The sequence below is a fragment of the Sus scrofa genome, chromosome 9, assembly GCF_000003025.6.
Source record: "Sus scrofa isolate TJ Tabasco breed Duroc chromosome 9, Sscrofa11.1, whole genome shotgun sequence".
NCBI classification, from domain to species: domain Eukaryota; kingdom Metazoa; phylum Chordata; class Mammalia; order Artiodactyla; family Suidae; genus Sus; species Sus scrofa.
The window spans coordinates 17,932,296-17,951,588 of NC_010451.4; the positions used below are offsets into that span (position 1 = coordinate 17,932,296).

The 19,293-nt window shown below is 44.2% G+C and overlaps 1 protein-coding gene across 17 annotated transcripts in view; it reads right to left on the bottom strand.

The window, feature by feature from the left end:
• The window catches only part of DLG2 (discs large MAGUK scaffold protein 2), a 1,971,427-nt gene that overhangs the window by 356,305 nt on the left and 1,595,829 nt on the right, over positions 1 to 19,293 (bottom strand). The window lies entirely within an intron of this gene.

Below are 19,293 nucleotides of genomic sequence, written 5' to 3' on the forward strand. Positions count from 1 at the left end.
TTAACTATCCCAAACATAAGATCATCTGTCCAGATTTTAACAAGGAATATATATTTATAATTCTTTTTTTCCCTTTAAAAAGATGTTTTGGGTTGGCTTTCATGCCCTCTAGTGGTTGGTAAATGGAAGACATAACTACAATTTTTACAATTATATTTTTAAGATGCTAGGCACAGTCTTAAGACATTCTTCAAATACTGTTAGGTTACACGCATTCCTGTCAGCTGTAATCCTTAGGGAGTCAACGTATAGGGACTGTGTCTAACATTGTATCCAGCACAATATGGATATACAATGCCATGCATTATTTTACTAGGTCTTCACTCAGAATCTATTGATTTAAAAATAATCAACTTTAGGGAGTTTCCTTCATGGCTCAGTGGTTCACGAACCTGACTAGGATCCATGGAGATGCAGGTTCGATCCCTGGCCTGGATCAGTGGGTTAAGGACCCGGCATTGCTGTGAGCAGCGGTGTAGCTTGCAGATGCGGCAAGGATCTGGTGTTGCTGTGGCTGCAGCTGGCAGCTATAGCTCCGATGGACCCCTAGGCTGGGAACCTCCATATGCCATGGGTGTGGCCCTAAAAAGCAAAAAAAAAAAAAAAAAAAAAAAAAAAGAAGTTAATCTCATTCTTTCGTGAAATATTTATAGGAGAGCTATCATGTGTCAGGCAAACAAGAGAGATGTGGTCCTGGCTTACAATCTAGGGAGGAAAACGCAGTGTCAAATATGTCATCACATGTTAGCGGGGTAAGTGCTGCAATAGGGCGAGTACTGGGTAAATGAGTCCATTAAGGGGATCCCCAGCCTGGGGGCACTTCTGTGTGTGTGTTGAGAGGCTGGGGTGGAGATCGTGAAAGAGGGTGTCTACAGAGTGTAACAAGTAATCCGAGATCTAAAGGATGAGTAGAAGAGAGTTATTCAGGAGAAAGGGAGGAGAGGGGAGAGGGTTTGAAGGATTAAATAAGGGCAGGTAATGGAGGAAGAAGGGGGTTTTAGAGATGAGGCTGGACAAGCTAAAAAAAAGCTGTACTGAGGAATTTTGGCTTTATATTCATGGTTAAACGATAACCAGTAGACTCTGAAAAAGCATGAAGGCATGCCTTTGACTTTTCAGTTTTTGTTTTTTTTTGTTTTGTTTTGCTTTTTTAAGGGCTGTACCTGTGGCACATGGAAGTTCCCAGGCTAGGGATTGAATCGGACCTGCAGCTGCCAGCCACAACCACAGCCACAACAACGTGGATCTAAACTGTGTATGCAGCCTATACTACAGCTCATGGCAGCACCGGATCCTTAACCTACTGAGGATGCCAGGGATTGAACTGCATTTTCATGGATACTAGTCGGGCTCATTTCCACTGAGCCACAACGGGAACTCCCAACTTTTCAGTTTTTAAAAATTATGATTATTTAGAGGAAAATCTTTAGTTATTAGTCATAGATTAATTGTTTGAAACCTTCAGCACTTTTCAAATACATACATTCCTAGAATGTAGGAGCTGGAAGGGACTTCTGACGTCCTGAATTTCCATCCTCTCACTGTGCAGGTGTTGGAAGGAGGGGGACGGTCAGGGGGCATTGAGGGGCTGCCTTGGGAGCTATTCACTTTTTCCACCCTAGCCTAGTGCCCAAATTCCTCAGTCCAGGTCAGAGGCCTGACAAGTCTCCTACATCTCCTGGCTTGCTGATTTGGATTCTTCAGAATTCTCAGGCACCCCCAGCTTTTCACCTCTGCACTGGACTTGAGGCTCTTCCTTTGTGGCCTGATGAAAAGGTGGTTTGTCTTAGACTTGTCGCAGGGAGGGTCTCAGGGGCCTCTCATTTCTCAGGAATCACCCATCAGGCTTTGCCTCCTCTATGAAGTTCCCCTGTCTCTCTGTACTTTTTTTCTTCACTCTGTGTGACCTACTCATGCTTCTCTTAGACTACAAAGAGTCTTGTGGACATGACACATGGCTTAGGGTTCAGCACATCCTGGAGAACAAGGTCACACAGGCCCTGACAACCTCTATCAAGTTTCCTAGAGACAGGGATTGGTGGAGAAATGAAGGGAGTGGGATGTCATATTTCCTAACAGAAGCTTTAAGTGGATGTCAGTAAGGGAATGAAAGAGTATTACCTTAATAGTAAGTATCAGATCTTTTTCTCAGGGGAATGAAAATGAGTTTAGAAAATACAATGATGAGCTACATTAGGTGAAAGGAGCTGTATTTTTAATGAGAAATGACCATGAATGGGAAGGTAATATGAGATTAGAGAAGCAAGGTCTGGAAGCAGAGGGGTGGGGGACAGCTGGGAAGAGAGAAAGCTGGGCGGCATGGCGAGTGCCCTAAAGATTTTAAAACCAGAGGTCTATGATGCTTGTTTTAAAATGCTACATGTTTGATGCAAACATGGCATCTTTTTGAACTGTAAGCACTGTCTAGAACATAAAGGAGATGCTAACAAACACTCTGTTATATTTGTTCTTGATACAGAGAGTGCGCTTTTCTGTGATGTCTAACTAACACCACTAACTACCTCATACCCATTTATGCTGATCACGGAGGTGGATTAAAAAAGTGAAAGAAAAATAGAGTTTCTGCTCTATTGAATTCCATCATAAATCTGTGGGAATGATAAAAATACATGACAAATTGGTCACAGCTTAGTGCAGTTTCTGTTGCACATGCAATCCAAGAGATACAGGCAATAAATGTTTCTACAGTTTGGATCACAGCCTTGTTTTCAGCGGGTCCGTCAGGAACATTTCCCTTCAGGGTGGATTTTGAACAGAGCAAAAATAACAAGCAATTAAATTATATGGGAGATTAACTATTGGCCCTTCACTGACCCCTCTTTTTCTCTCCTTCAAGCATGAGAGTCATCGATCAGTTTATGTTCAAGAAGGAGCAATATTTTTCATTTTGAGCTTTTCTCAAGCAATCTTGGCTCAACAGGGCTCCTGGCTGATTCTCGGTGCTTTGTTACTTTGAAAAATGGTACTCTCAATAAAAGGAGAAAAAAAAAAAGGCAACAAAGCCATAAATGTTACTTTCATATTTTAATTCACTTTTTATTCTCTGAATTATACTTCAAAAGCCTAGCATTAGAAACAATTTTAATACAAATAAAATCAATAGTACAAAACCTCAGCAAACAGGCCAGACGTCACTGATCTATGCAAAATCTTTTACTGCCATCTTGTGGAATCTCAGGGAATAACCCCAGTCGCTATGTTACTCGTATCTTGGAGTACTAGCCAGGGCCATAGGCCACAGTATATGAAAATAATTGAGAGAATGTATAAGAGAAGCTAAATATCTAGGTTCCCATTTAGTTTTATCATTTTGGAGGCACTATTTAATTTCTCTGTGGCTCAGTTTCTTTGTGAAAGTGAGTATTATACATAAGGGTGCATCCCTTTTCTGTGTCAAGATTGCTTTGAAACTTAAAACCATAAAATCCCTCCGTAAATCATAAAGCAACTATCCAGGAACAGTGACTTATCATCCTTGTTATCATGTAGTACTACTAGACTGATGATACCTAAGCATTCTGCTTTTAACAAGGTCAAGGTGATTCAGACTGAGTATCAGACCTCATTCTGAAAGCGCTATTTGTTCTCAGTACATGAAAATAGAGTAGCAGGAAAAAAGTGTCTAAGAAAAGAGAGGCTGGAGTTCCCATTGTGGCACAGTGGTAACAAACCCAACTAGTATCCATGAGGATGTGGATTCAATCCCTGGCCTCACTCAGTGGATTAAAGGATCCGGCATTTCTGTGAGCTGTGGTGTAGGCTGCAGACACGGCTCAAATCTAGCGTTGCTGTGGCTGTGGTGTAGGCCAGCATCTGTAGCTCCGATTCAACCCCTAGCCTGGGGAACCTCCATATGCCATGGGTGTGGCCTTAAAAAAAAAGAGAGAGAGACCACATATCCAGGTTTTCATTTCATTGTATCGCTTTGGATGCACTATTTGACTTCTCTGGCTTTCAGAGTGATTTGTCTTATCCTTGGAGATCTCAGGACAAGAGGTGCTCCCAACAAAAAGGATCCCTGGAGGCTGTTTCTCCAGAAGCCTCTCTGAGGCCTGGGGACTGCAGAAAGGGGGTCTTTTCTTTTTCCTGCTTTGCTGATGTGCAGGTGGGTCCTGACATTCCAAAAGCACAGCGGATATGCAGTCTGGAAAGAGCTTCTTCCAGAATAAACCTTGGGGTACCCTCCACCAATCCATACCTCAGTCATTCTCTTAGAAGCTCTGCATCTTGGTTTTCTCTCTTTCAAACAACACTTCCCCTGGAGAACTGAGGCAATATGTTGGCTCACAGGTGGCAGAGGCAACTTCAAAAAATCATCTGAGATTTCAGGGAAAGACCTGGAATAAACCTTTAAAGGCTTTCCCTTCCCCTCAGGGAATGTTTCTTCAAGTGCTTTCATTCACTAATATATCCACTCCTCACAAACACCTCTGTGTGCCTAGCACTGGGTTAGACCCTGCGATGCAGTTGCAATCAAGACACACCACCATCCTCAAGGAACTCACAATCCGTTAAGGAAAATATTCATGAAGACAAGATCAAAAGAACACAGGATGTCACTGAAACATGGAGACAGAGGGTTGGGAGGAAGGGGAGGCCTTTTCTTCCTATTTCTGAGTCCTACTTATGGGACTTCAGTAGGCCCTTTGGTTCTGCCTCCTTCCTATTCAATAAATTTCTCCCTCCTCTGAACTCTTGAAGTTCTTAACTAGAATAACTAATTCATCTCAAGTGCCTTGCCTAGTTAGTTCTCACCAAACCCGTCTCTAGTCTCACTTCTCTACCTGGAATTTGATTTTAATAATTAAAATGGCATTTATAATTGATAATCACATTATGATTTCAAACATTACTTTTATTCTTTCCTTTCCTTCTTTTTTCTTTCTTTTTTTTTTGCTTTTTAGGGCTGTACCCACGGCATATGGAGGTTCCCAGGCTGGGGCTGAATCAGAGCTACAGCTGCTGGCCTATACCACAACCACAGCAAAGCCAGATCTGAGCTGTGTCTGTGACCTGCACCATAGCTCACGGCAATGTCAGATCCTTAGCGCACTGAGCAAGGCCAGGGATTGAACCCGCAACCTCATGGCTTCTAGTTGGATTCATTTCTACTGCACCACAATGGGAACTCCTATTCTTTCTTTCCTGATAGTAAAAAAAAAAAAAATAGTTTAATTAAAAACATGATCTAAGCATTTACTATATGTGAGGAATTCAGGTTTTAGACATTCTCAGCCTTCAGTTTTTGGACATAATTTCAGAACATAAACTCCCCCCCACCAACCTCCACCTGGTTTCAAAATGGGAATTTCCATGGGGACAGTGTGAAACAGCATTTTCTACAGGTGAACAATTTTATCCCCTGGAGCAGTTGGAGCATCTGTCTGGCTTTGTTCCCTTCTCCTGCCCAAGAGTCTCTTCATCTCCCCTGCATCCTCTTGCAGTTCCTTTGCCCCTTCACATGGTCTTACTTAGGAATTTGTCTTCATCCTCTTTGCTCCTATCTCTCTAGCCTGGAGGCCCTGGAGGGCAAAGATGCTGCTATCTAACTCTCTATTCCTGAGGCCTGGCTTGTCGAGATCTTCATAGGGGTCTCAGAGGGGTTCCATTCCCATTCTGGACGTGCCTCTCCTCTCCTTTCCAGCAGCCTGCATGAGTCAGGCGGGTGCCCTGACTTACACACCAGCTGGGAAGTTCACACGTCATGACTGTGATTTCTTCTGCTTCAGCTCCTGCAGTTGCCAATGCTCTGAACCTGGGCAGAAGTTAGGAAGCCGAGCAAGGGCCAAAGCTGCCCTTGGGACTTTGGGGAGGTAGAAAGAGAGAAGTCGAGTGTGCCCGGGCAGAGTGCTGCTGAGGGGGCGCTCACTGACCCCCTCACGTGTCAGTCACGAGGACAGTTACTGCATGTCTTGAAGTGAATGGTGGTGGCGGGAATAGTAACAATGATGCTGGTGAGGAAGACAAGGGGATACTTGATACCAAGGAATCCATCATTGTTGACTTTAAACAACACCACAGCAGGATGAGAAGCCTGAAACAAGGTGGTTGTTCCTTTCTATCACATCAGCCGTGCATTATAGCCATGCTCTTGTTCTATCTCTCCTCTCGGTTATCACCCGTGAAGGCGGGGGTCAAGGTCTTATTCGCCTCTCTCCTCCCTACAGCACCTAGCATAGCACTTGACAGTCATGTTTTCATTACCGAGCACTTATGAAGTGCCAGGTCCTGTTCAGGCTCTGGGAACACAGCAATTAATGAAACGGATCACTAGGAGACACTGAATAAATCAAAGAATCAAAAAATAAGAATTGCAGTCATGTACATGAAGTATGTTCCACCTCTTCCCCTCCTCCCATCTCTCTTCCTCTAAATATGTATATATGCATATATATTCACATGTATATGTATGTGAACTGATAAATAAAACAGCAATTTTCCCCTTTCTACTAGATCATTTCCACCAACATATAAACACTGTTATAAAAACAAACTCTATCCTCCAGTGACCATCCTAATTCATTCCCCTTTTCAGCAAAACTCAGAGGAGGTATCTGTACTCATTGTCCTTAATTTCTCTCCTTTTATTACCATCAAAATCTGCCTCATGCAGATTCCCATGCCACTGCGCCACAGAAACGACTTTTTCATTCCATCAGTAAGTTCCATGCTATTAAATTCCGCAGTTAATTTTCAGTTCCCATCTTAAAGTGACTCACCAACAATGTTTTTAAAGCAGTTGATTCCACTCTCTGGAAATACTCTCTGTTCTTAGCTCCCAGGGTCCCACTTGATTTCTTCCTACTGTACTGGCTGCTCCTTTCAGTTCCCTGTGCTGGTTCTTCCTCTCCTCCCTGAGGATGGCCTTGGCACACACCAGCGCTCAGTCTGTCTCTACCTCCGTGACCTTCTCCACCTGTAGGAGCATCTCTTTTCAACTACCAGTATCTCTGTGTCATTTTCAGTAAGCAACTTACTTGGACAACCCTGGTGTCATCCTTCACATCTTCCTGTCTCTCTTACCCCACATCTGATCTTTTAGGAAATCTGTTAATGGTCCCTTCTCAACCTATCCAGAATCATTCCTCACCTCCTCCACTCCACCACCACTGTCCATCCTCCATATGCTCTCTAATGCGGATGGATTATCCAGGCAGATTCCTAGCTTGCCTCCTGCTTCCAGCTTGTCCCTGGATATCTGTGGTCAAGCAGCGGCCAGAGTGATCCTCTTACAATGTAGGTGAAATCATGTCCTGTCGCTGTGCTCATGATCCTCCTATAGCTCTTCCTTCTCTCAGAGGAAAACAAAGCTCTTACAGAGTCTGTGCTCTCTGTGACCAACCCATGAATTCTCTGTTCTCACCTCCTACCTCCCTCCTCTGCCTCCAGTCCCACTGAAGTGGCTTCCTCAAATACACAAGGTAAGCAACTTACATGGAGCTCTTTCTTCTGGAATTGCCTCAGAGATCTGCAGGGCCCACTTTCCCTCTCTTGACTCTTTGCTAAAATGTCCTCTGAGTGATATCTATCCTGACCACCCGACTTAAACTTTCAACTCCTCTCCCAGCACCCATTAGAATGTGAGAATGTGAGGTGGCAGTTTTCTTTCTTTTCTTTTCCTTTTCTTTCCCTTTCTTTCTTTCTTTCTTTCTTTCTTTCTTTCTTTCTTTCTTTCTTTCTTTCTTTCTTTCTTTCTTTCTGTCTTTCTTTCTTTCTGTCTTTCTTTCTGTCTTTCTCTCTTTCTCTCTCTCTCTCTCTCTCTCTTTCTTTCTTTGTACTTATATTCCTAGCATTTACAGTAGTGCCTTGCATATAGTGTCTGTTGAATAAACTTGTTGCATGAATGAATAAATGGTCAGTACTCATTAGGCTCTGTGCCAATGGCTTAAATATATTATTTTACTTAATGGTTATAACCAGGCTGATAGGGCTTAGCATCCTTGTTTTACAGATAAGGAAATTAGTGTCCTAAGAGATTATACTGATCAAGCTCATAAAGCTGGGAAGTAGTGGGATGTGAGATTTGAACTCGTCTGAATTTCAAGGTCAGCCTTTCTCGACTCCCACTTGTTGCCTCTCTAGGCTTAGTTACCTTACAGCCCAGCTGTACGTCAGTGAATATGCGGCCTGATTCTCATTTTTATATGTTTACTTTGATCTTAATGGCAGACTGTTCTCCTGTCTACAGCTTGTCACGTCTAAGCCATGGTTACCTGTGTTCATACTGTGCGTAGCTGCTCACACCCCAAAACAATGAGAAGGAAAGGCTTTTCATTTTCTCCCATGCCCAACCCCCTTCCAAACACCCACTGGAAAAGCTTACACCCAGCCTCTGTGCCTTTGCCTACACTGTTCCTTCCAGCTGGAATGTTTGCCTTTCTTAATTCATGGCAACAAATGTCCCTGAGCAGCATAGGGCTTTAGGCACTGGGGCCACTGTCCCTTCCCTCAAGAAGTTCTTGGGCTTTATCTGGAAGAAATAGACAGGAGAATAAATAATTCACCTACTCTGTGCCAGGGACTTCCTTAGAGGAAGAACCACAGCACTGTAGGGCTCTGCCTGTTTATGGTGGGGAGGGAAGGCTTTGAGGGGAGGAGGCTGCCCAGGAAATCATGCCCCTCCCATCTGTCTAACTGCAGGGCCCTCTGCTGCTTCTGCACTTCTTTCAGAGTGTGTCACACAAAGTGTTACATGGCTGCTCTCTAAAGCTGTGAAGTAAGGATGCATGGGTGGGTGGGTGTGCCTGCATGTGTGCATATATGTACATGTGCTCTGTACAGTGCTGGGCCCATAAAGGCCATCCATAAACGCACCTTAATTGGCAGAAAGGTCAATGGAATTCTCTCCCTCCTGCCTTTAGACCCTTTCGACATAGATATAGTGACAAGGAGAAGAGTATTAGGCAGTGTGTGTGGGGGGGTGTAGGGAGAACGTGGATGCTCAGACCATCCCACTGGATGCCCAGTGGGAACCCCCAGCAGCGCTACAGCCAGGATTGTTTGTCGCTGGAAATAGATGGTGGTTCTCTTCAGATGACTAATTCCTACCTGTCTTTAAAATACAACCCACTAATAATTTTCCTGGAAATCTTCCCTGGATTTCCCAAGAGACTAATTCAGCAAGCCCTTTGTGGTCAATCCTGGAGAGAAGACTTTGAATTGAGTGTGAGAAAAGGCAAGGGGAGAGAGGTATTTATTGTGTACATCTAGGGGTAGATACTTCACATGGTCTGATTTCTATTATCCTACTGGGTAAAATTCAGGAAGTTTATATAACTTGACCAAGACCACACAGTGAGTAAAAGGTGAAGCTGGGGCTGGACCCTAGGACTGCCTGAGTGTTGTTTTTCTTTCTTTCTTTCTTTCTTTCTTTTTTTTTTTTTTTTAACTTTTTAGGGCCATACCCTTGGCATATGGAAGTTCCCAGGCTAGGGGTCAAATCAGAACTGCAACTGCCGGCCCACACCACAGCCACAGCAAAGTGGGATCTGAGCCATGTATGCAACCTACACCACAGTCCGTGGAAACACTGGATCCCTGACCCACTGAACAAGGCCAGGGATTGAACCCACCTCCTCATAGATACTAGTCAGATTCATTTCCATTGTGCCACAGTGGGAAATCCTGCCTGACTTTTAAGTCAATATTTTTTTCACCTTCCATACCAACCTCACAAACTTTATCAACTCTTTTTCCCTGTGAGATATTGTGAATTATTATAAGAAATATGTACTTGGCCTTTGTTCCCAATTCTGGCACAGAGCTCCTAAAACCCTTCGGATTTCCTAAGTGAAGAGAGACAAAGGTGTCTTTTGTATGTTAATGAGGTGACTTTTGGACTCAATCTAAAGATGGGGGCTGGTTGCCAGAAAAACCAACCTTGCTGGAACTTTCTTCACACCCCCAAAGACCTCCTGGGAGAGGAGAAGAGCTGGAGACTGAGTTCAGTTACTTATGGCCAAAGATTTAATCGACTATGCCCAAGTAATGGGGCCTCCATGCAGACTTACAAGGAGAGGGTCTGGAGAGCTTCCAGGCTATTGAACACGCAGGGATGTGGGGGTGTCCCCGCGCCTAGAGAGGACAAGGAAGCTCTGCGCCTTTCCCCGCCTCCCTTGCCCTGGGCATCGCTTCCATCTGGCTGTTCCTGAGTTACAGCCTTTTATAATAAACTGGCGATCTGGGAAACAGAATGTTTCTCAGAGTTCTGTGAGCTGCTCTAGCAAATTAACTGAACCCAAGGAAGGCGTCATTGGAACCTACAATCTAGTGCTGGTCCATCATGTGGTCAGAAGCACAGAAACCTGGACTTGCAACTTGCTTCTGAAGTAGTGGGGTGGGGGTGGGACCGTCTTATAGGACTGGGCCCTTAGTGTGTGGAATCTGATACTATCTCCAGGTGGGTAGTGTCAGAACGGAGCTGCACTGCAGGACACCCAGCTGGTGTCAGGGAATTGCTAGTTGGTGTGGGGAGCACCTGACCCCACCTGTACACATATCCGCATGTTGAAGTTGGTGACCAGAACGTCTGCCTTGCTTAAAGCCTTTCCACCAATTTCTGCCGCCCTTTTGATTCCCTTTTAAGGCCTTGGAAGGCATAGGAGATGCCTCCTGCATGCAAATCTCACCAAATTCCCTCTCACTCCCTCCATGGGAAGCACCTCACACATGGTGTGCTCTCCCTGCTTTCTGGGCCAGTGGACAGGCTGATCTCTGCTTCACTTTCCTTTCTTGCCCTCCCTCCCACCCCCACCCTGCCCCAGTCTGGCTCTCCTTGCTACGTCTTTCAGAACTGAGTTAATACATCTGTCCCTCAGATCTTTCTGGTCCCCTGATCCTTCTGGCCCCCCTGTGTATTCCCCAGCACCTGCAGCTCCCCGTTGGTAGCACACTCAGATATCAAATTTGCAAATTCCATGAGGGAAAGAAAGGGCCCATCCTAGTCACCACGGTATCTCTAACCCCTGGCCCTGTGTCTTGTTCAGGGTAGGACAATATATTTTTAATGTTTTTCTACCTATATGTTCCTTATATATTTTCTCTGTAATTTCCTTTATTTTTCCTTTCTCAACCAAAGCAAGAATAATAGAATTGGAGGCCATGATCCATTTGATTCGATCCTCATCTTTCTCAAAGACTAAAATGTGGATTCAGTACAAAAGAACTGATGATTCATTTATTCATTTATTAGAGGGTGTCTGTAGCTGTTTAACAGAGCAATACAGACTTTTCAAGACAAGGTGCATCGGTTTGTGAATCCCTTTATCTCAGGAAGGCATTTTTAATGACTTTGGGACATGACATGCTGGAAACAGAAAAGCACCACTAGAAATAAAGTCCATGGTCCACAGACCTTGGCAGAGTAGATATCGTGTCCTTACCTGAGTCTCTTGTTGATGTGATCCTGGAGCAGAATTAGGGAAGGCACTGCCAGCTGTCCAAATGCAGGCCTAGCCCTCTCATTGGAGGCCTCGCTCTCTCCAGATAGCATTTCTATATTATTATTATTATTATTTTCTTTTTACAGCCATACCTGTGGTATATGGAAGTTCTCAGGCTAGGGGTTGAATCAGAACTGCAGCTGCAGACCCATGCTGCAGCCACAGCAATGCAGGATCGGGGCCACATCTACGACCTACACCACAGCTTGCCTCAATGCTGGATCCTTAACCCACTGAATGAGGCCAGGGATCGAACCTGCATCCTCATGGACACTACGTCTGGTTCTTAACCCACTGAACCACAAGGGAAACTTCTATTGTTTAAGAAACTATCATGTTTCTCAAGACCTTAGATATGAAAAATTCCTCATATAGAATTCAGTGAGCCAAATGATCTCGAATGGCCATTTATCACTGGGCTGCTCTGTGTCCAAATACCTTCTTATCTTGGAGCAGGAATCCGAGACAGGAAGGAAGCACAGTCTCAGCTGCATTGGAAAGGGGGAGGGGTCAGAGATTCCTTTTCCTCACCCATCAGCAACTAGAGCCTAGACAGGTCGAGCAGATATTCCCCTTGGGAACTTGGAATTCCCACACTAAGGTGTCAGCTACATGGGGGGAGAGAGAGAGAGAGAGAGAAAGAGAGGAATTTTTTCAAGGCCCCTCCAGCAGTGTGGCCTAGCTGTAAGTAGCCTGCGGTAATGACCTCAAGGGCAGCAGAATAGACTGACTGTCAGCAGAATTTCTTTCCTGCTCTGAGCCTGGCTCCCCAGCCTGCCTGGTATTCACTGAGCTATATTATTTCTCCAGTAGATTCTATTTCCACTTAAGCCACCCAGATGTCGTTGTCTGGAGTTCAGAACTCTGGCAGGTGAATCCACCATCTGAGCTTCCCTTGGCGCATCCCCCTTGTAGTCTGCATTGCAGGCAAGGAAGCTGGTTGTGGCAGAAGGAGACCTATGTCTGGAGTCTAACCAGCTTCAAGTTAGAAAATCGCTGAACTCTTCCTGTGTAAGAGGGCAAAGTGATTCTCCTCCTCCTCATCTTGAAGGGATGCTCTGAGAATCAGGCGAGATAATGTGCACAGTAAGGGACTTTGTGCACAGACATGGTGATGCAGATGTCACGGTTATTAGGGGTTAGCTGGCCAAACAGGTTGGAGGCAAAACAAGTGGGAGCTGAAAATCAGTCCACTTTCGGATGCAGGTTGCTCCTTCCTCACCACTTGAGATATCTCTGCAAGGCTTCCCTTTTATCGGGGCTCAGCTGTGAGAGAGCATTTCAATGGTGGCACGGGAAAGACTCAGGATCCAGGGTTAGTTCACCCTTTGAGGCTTGTAGAGGGACTCGTTATCACTTAAACATCTTTGGTGGAAGAAGAGGATATCTTTTTTTTTTTTTTGTCTTTTTTTTTTTTTTGCTATTTCTTGGGCTGCTCCTGCGGCATATGGAGGTTCCCAGGCTAGGGGTCCAATCAGAGCTGTAGCCACCGGCCTATGCCAGAGCCACAGCAACATGGGATCCGAGCCGCATCTGCAACCTACACCACAGCTCACGGCAACGCCGGATCGTTAACCCACTGAGTAAGGGCAGGGACCGAACCCGCCACCTCATGGTTCCTAGTCGGATCCGTTAACCACTGCGCCACGACGGGAACTCCCGAGGATATCTTCTAAACAGATTTTAAACAGTGTTTATTTAGCATTTAATATGTAATAGGATACTTATTCAATATTGGTCTGATCTATGGGGGTTCCTATTCATCAGTTAGAAAAGAATCTCTTTGATATGGAATATATTCCATTGGCTGGAAAGCTAACCGCGTCAAGATATTCTAAATCTTCAGGGCAGAAGGGGTTCTTAGGGCCAAGGGCGCAGATGAATACAAGTGAGAGGAGCCCTGCAATTATTCCCAGCTGCCTTCAGAGAAGTGAGCAAGGATGGGTCTTTCACTCATTGATTCACCTTTCTCCCAGTAGCTGCGTCCTTTGTTACTCAGTGGGATACAGGGATGCTAAGCCACGGTCCTTGCCCTCAGGGGAAGCTTCAGAGGATGTTGATGTGGCTTTTAAGTCTCCTCACCTTTAGAATCTATGTGTCCTATGGCTTCCTGTGATGGTTTGTATTTCTCCTTGGAAATGCTTTATATTTCAGGCATTTATGTTTTTCTCACTAACTTGACTTAGAGAGCAGATAGACTCACAAGCAAACTGCCAAGTTCGGTTTTCTTTCTGAAGGCTGGCATTACAGAAAAGTGTGGCTTTGAAATCAGAAGCTGTAGTGGTTCAGAAACCACTGTCATTGCTGATTATCTGTGTGATCTTGGGCAAATCACTGAATTTCTCTGAGCCTTCAACCCAACAAGGTTTCTGTTAGGATTTAGTGAAATCGTATTGCAGTATCCAGCACCACATTTGGGGCTAAGCAAATACTCACAGGTATTAAGCATTTTATCCCTAATTTTCTACTGTTCCTGACTCTTTGGGGTCCTCTTGTTGAGAAGCTTTTCCTGCAGGAACCTTCCCATGTTTCTCAAGCTGGGCAATGGTAGCTGCTTCTTTGTGCCCATGTGGTCCCCAGAATTTACCATAAACACCTCCCGTGTTATTTTGGAAATAACCTAGTTGTGTGTTTGTCTGTCCTTGTGAGGCTGTACATTCACGAAGGACACAACTATTTTTTTCAGCTCGTATCCTCAGTGCTCAGTCGTTTTTGCCACTTAGTGAATGCTTAGGAAATGTCTGAGGATTGTTTTTGTGCAAACGGGTTAATAAACTGCATGTAAAGAATATCCTTTCTCTAATGCTCTGTGTGTCCCCTCTGATCTGCTCTGTTGTTTGAGGATGATCTTTCTAGATTGAGGAGGATATTTCCTCAGTCTTAGGTATTTGGGTTGCACCCTCTCTACACCATCCCCTGAGCTCTGCAAATAATATTTATTTTATTTTATTTATTTTGCTTTGCTTTACCTTAGTTTACTTTACCCTACTTTTTTTTTTTTTCCGCTTTGCTTCTTAGGGCTGTACCAGCAGCATATGGAAGTTTTCAGGCTAGGAGCTGAATTGGAGCTACCTTGCTGGCCTACGCCACAGCCACAGCAATGAGGGCTCCAAGCTGTGTCTTTGCTCTACACCACAGCTCATGGCAATGCTAGATCTTTAACCCAGTGAGCGAGGCCAGGGATCAAACCCTCATCCTCATGGATACTAGTCAGATTTGTTTCTGCTGAGCCATGATGGGAACTCCTGCAAATAATACTTTAATATGAAAATGTTTATTTCTCCTAAATAAAACACCTGCATGAGTTTTTCTGGAGATTAGTTTCAGGCAGAATTTCTAAAAGTATGTTCGGTTAGATAATAACTCATACTCCAGAGGGAAAAAATGCCCTTTAATTAAGATTAGATGTTTTAATAACATTTTTTTGTTGTTCTTTATTTGATCATGAACTTTTTTTTTTCCTTCATGGAGAATTTCACACATGTGGTGTTATGTAGCACACTTTTCTAGAACTATCACTTTGAGAAAAGCTGGAACTGATATCACCGAACTGAACTCAGACTTTTGAAGTCGGCTTAAAGCTGAGTCCTTGAGTAGAGGTCCTTTGGGTTGTCTATCTGAGATCTGATTTCACATGTTTCCCAATGTATTATTTTTGCAGCATGATTACAAGTTGTGATTTTATATATACTATATATATATATATATCCACTATATATGTGTGTGTATACACACACACACACACACATCATGTTAATGACACTGAATAAACAATACTTAAACATGCATTAGAAAATAGCATTAACTATTAACTGGCAACTTTGCTTTCCTACTTTATGCCCATAAAGTTTATTACGTTTATTCATTTGACAGGTATTATTAGCCAGAGTCTATGTCAGATAATGGGGGTGCTTCCTAAGTGGAGCCTGGGGTAATCCATGAGTTCTCTGGTCCCCTTTAGATAATAGAAGGCCCTGGTTCACTCTAAGTTCCTTTGCAGAGAAAACTCAGTACCTGCACAGGCCCCTGGAGGGAGTCCCACACCCATCAACCTGGCCATTCCTTTGTTAAAACAAGGCAGCCGTTCTGTGTGGATTATCAGTAGATAACTGCTGTCCTGAGCCCTCTCGAGTGGCCCCCAAGACCTCCCCTCCCCACAATCCTTCAGCTGCAGCTGTGTGGTCATTCATTGTGCTAAGTCGTATGTGCTAAGCTGGTAAGTATTTGGAACACTACCCTTGACTGGAGGGAAAGAAAAAGCCAGGGTGGCCAGCGTGTAAGTGAGAGGAGGGAAGTGGTGTATACAAGGCCAGCAAGGCAGGCAGGGGCCTTGCAGGCCATGTCAAGAATTTTGGACTCTGGAGTTCCCTGGTGGCTCAATGGATTGAGGATCTAGCATTGCCACTGCAGTGGCTCAGGTTGCTGCTGTGGTGGGAGTTTGATCCCTGGCCCAGATGCAGTAGGTACAGCCAAAAATAAAAAGTTTTGGATTCTACCTTAAGAACAACAGAAAGCTCCTGAAAAGTTTTAAGAAAAGGGGAGAAAATGACATGATCAGATATGCTTTTTGAAAGACTTGCTCTTCCCAAAGCCTGGAAGTTTGTATGTGATGGGGGATGTGTGTGTGTCCTGGACAATTTATAGGAAAAAAGGATTTATAGGGCAGAGCTAGGCCCTGCTGAATCCCTACCCTTTGGGGAGTGGGCCAGGGGTCAGGTTAGATGGTGGGGCTCTGAAGCTGAAGCTGAGCAAAAGTCCCTTCCCTGGCCGTAACATTTTTTTTTTTTTTTTTTTTTTGAGGTGGTCCCTGAGCAGGAAAGCTCTGGGCGCTGCACTGCGTTGATTGGAAAGACAAATCCAGTAAGATGGGGAGAAGTCTGACTGGGTTTCAAAATTGAGAGGCAAAGCCAGAGCCTGAAAAGTCAGTGAATCTAGACAAAGTGAGGTTCAGCCGAGAAAGCAATGCCTGGAACAGGCACACAGGTTCAGGGAGGAGGCCTCCCTTTGCATCGTTTCTGGCTCAGAAACCTGAATTTAACTGAATTTAACTGGGTTAAGGCTCAGAAACCTGAATTTAACTGGTCTGGGTTAAGGCAGGAAGTTTTCATCTTTTCAAAAATATCATCAAGTCTAGCTCAGTAAGCTTTCAATTGTAAGTTGTTTAATGGGGTCCTGGCTGACACAGGCACCTTGATGAGAAGAGGGGAGCAGTATGGGAATGCCCCCAAATTGCACACATTTTTCCTTTTATTGAAGTATGATTGATTTATAAGGTATCAAGTACACAAAGTATGTATGTTCTTCAGATTATTTTCTACTATGGGTTTAAAAGATGTTGGATAAAAGATATTGGACATAGCTCCCTATGCTATAAGTAGGTCCTTGTTGTTTATTTTATGCAGAGCAGGATGTATCTGTTAATTCCAAATTCCCAATAACCCGCCTCCCCCATCTTTTGTGTCATGTCTTTTAAGCAAATACTGTTTCTTTCAGCAAAATGGTAAGACAGGCTCTTGGTCTACCCACAGTCTTGGGGGAAGATGTGACATCACCGTTAACCAAAATGCAGATGTAGAATCATCTCTGTTAGGAAATCTATCCTGCTGTGTTTAAACTAGTGTTGGTCTCTGAGTCTTGTTGCTCTTCTTTTGTTGGGAGTGGTGGAGAGGACTGAAGCTCAAGCAGAAAAAAAAAAAAAAAACCACAAAAAAACAGTAAAAAACAAAAAACAAAACACTCTCGGGCCAGGAGAACCAGAGTTGGGGCTTGCCCCTGAGGGAAGGGTGGAAGTTTCTGGAGTCTGAGCAATGCCAAGAGGATGACAGGAGAGAAACTAAATGCACTTTGAGACTTTGTAAAATTTCCAGTTTAGGCTACTGTGCTTCTGGAATCAAGGTTTTGGAAAAAGCAGCACAGAGTTGGGGAGGTGGTTCTTGACCCCACCTTGGCATATTCCTCAGAGCCTCTCTGGAAGGTGGGTTTCAGGGGCCCTGAGAAACAGTCCATTAAACAGACACTCTCAAGCACTGAGAATGATGAAAGCAAGGATCCTTCATGGGGCTGGGGCAGAGCTGGAGGGGAAGGACATGGCCCATATACCTGGACACTGGAAGGGATGAGGTTGGTAAGTTCCTAAGAGGACCTCCCAGGGAATCAGAAATAATTTGGGACTGCAGTTTATTTTTATTTTTGCAAGAGGCAGGAGGAGGGCTGGATTTTGGGTATAACACTAGAAGGGATTAAGAGTTGTCATTTGAGGTAACAATATAAGAGTGACTTTGTACCTCGGGATGCTGAAGAGTGTATAGTGTTTCCATTTCATCTGAGCAACTTGACAATAAGAATCTAGCAAATAAAGCCCTTCTCTTCTGCCTGCTCTAAACATGAAGATAGGAAGGAAACCTGGGAATTAATGAAACACCCAGGTGAGCTGTGATTCATTTTCACTCTCACTAAACCCACAACGCAATTTCAACTTCAATTTGAAAATTCACCGTCATCTGCACAGCTGCAACACATATTCCCAACCATGCGTCTTGGAACACAGTTTGTTAAATACTTTGGAGCTGGCAAGGTCAGCTCGGATGATCTGTTTTAGACACCTGAGGACCGAACAAAACTAAAATCGCTGGGTGAGACAGGAAAGAATCTCTTTCCAGGGGTACTGCTTCTGAGTGCTCTGCTCCACAATTTTTTTTTCATAACAAAGCACTGAAACAAACAAACAAACAAAAAAACCAGAAGCATTTGTCTCTCCCTCTGCAGAAAGAATGCCTGAGGAGGCTACTGCACTAGTTTTAACATGACTGCATGCCGTCTGCCCTAAATTCTCCTCCACAAATACCTCAAGAAGATGGTTCAATTACTGGAAAAGACTTTCCGTAATAAATCCCTGAGAGATAGAATCCAAAAAGGAGAAATCAGAGAGAAAATCAGAGAGAAAAGATCACTCACAATGTGTGTATGGAATGTAGCCTCAGTTGTTGATTTCTTTTTTTTTTTTTTTTTTTTTTTTTTTTAGCGTCTTAACTACTTTAGTTCTGTTGTTCAGCCAGGGAAGAGACATTTAGGATAAATTCCTGCAATGGAGCTTGGGAATCGTCGATCTTCAGGTTACCAGGCAATGTGTTTAGACAATATATGAACACTAGATGGCGCCAATAGTCTCAAAACGTTATGAAAAGCTAGTTGGCCTGCTTTACAAGCAAGCAAGTATGGCTACCTTGCAGGAAAACAGTCAATGATGGGAACCATAAACATATCTACTCAAGCATTTTCCACTACTTGTGTCCTCTGAGGTGCTCCTCATGCAATGGTTTGGTGGTCAAATAAATTTGGGAAAACAATATCCTTTCCGTCTCTAAGGAGGTTCCCAGTGCACACTGGTAAACTCATGTTTCGGAAAAGCTCTTCACTAGGGAACCCTTTCTCCCGGTAGCAACCTAATCCAATCCTGCTGTTCCAGAGTCCTGTGAACTCACTTTGGGAAATGCTCATCGAGTCCAAGCCCTGCCTCAAGGAAGAGCTCAAACTCTCTAAGAGGCTTTCCTTAGACATGGTTGTCTGACACACTTCAAAAAAATATCAGACGTGTTCTTAAGGCAGAGTGGTTAATAGTATTTTTGTTTCATTTGTTTTGTTCTTTTCATGGCCGCTCCTGTGGCATATGGAAGATCCCAGGCTGGGCATCGCACTGGAGGTGCAGCTGCTGGCCTATGCTGCAGCCATAGCAACAGGGGATCCAAGCTGCATCTGCAGCCCCCACTGCAGGTTGCAGCAATGCTGGATCCTTAACCCACTGACTGAGGTCTGGGATGGAACCTGCATTCTC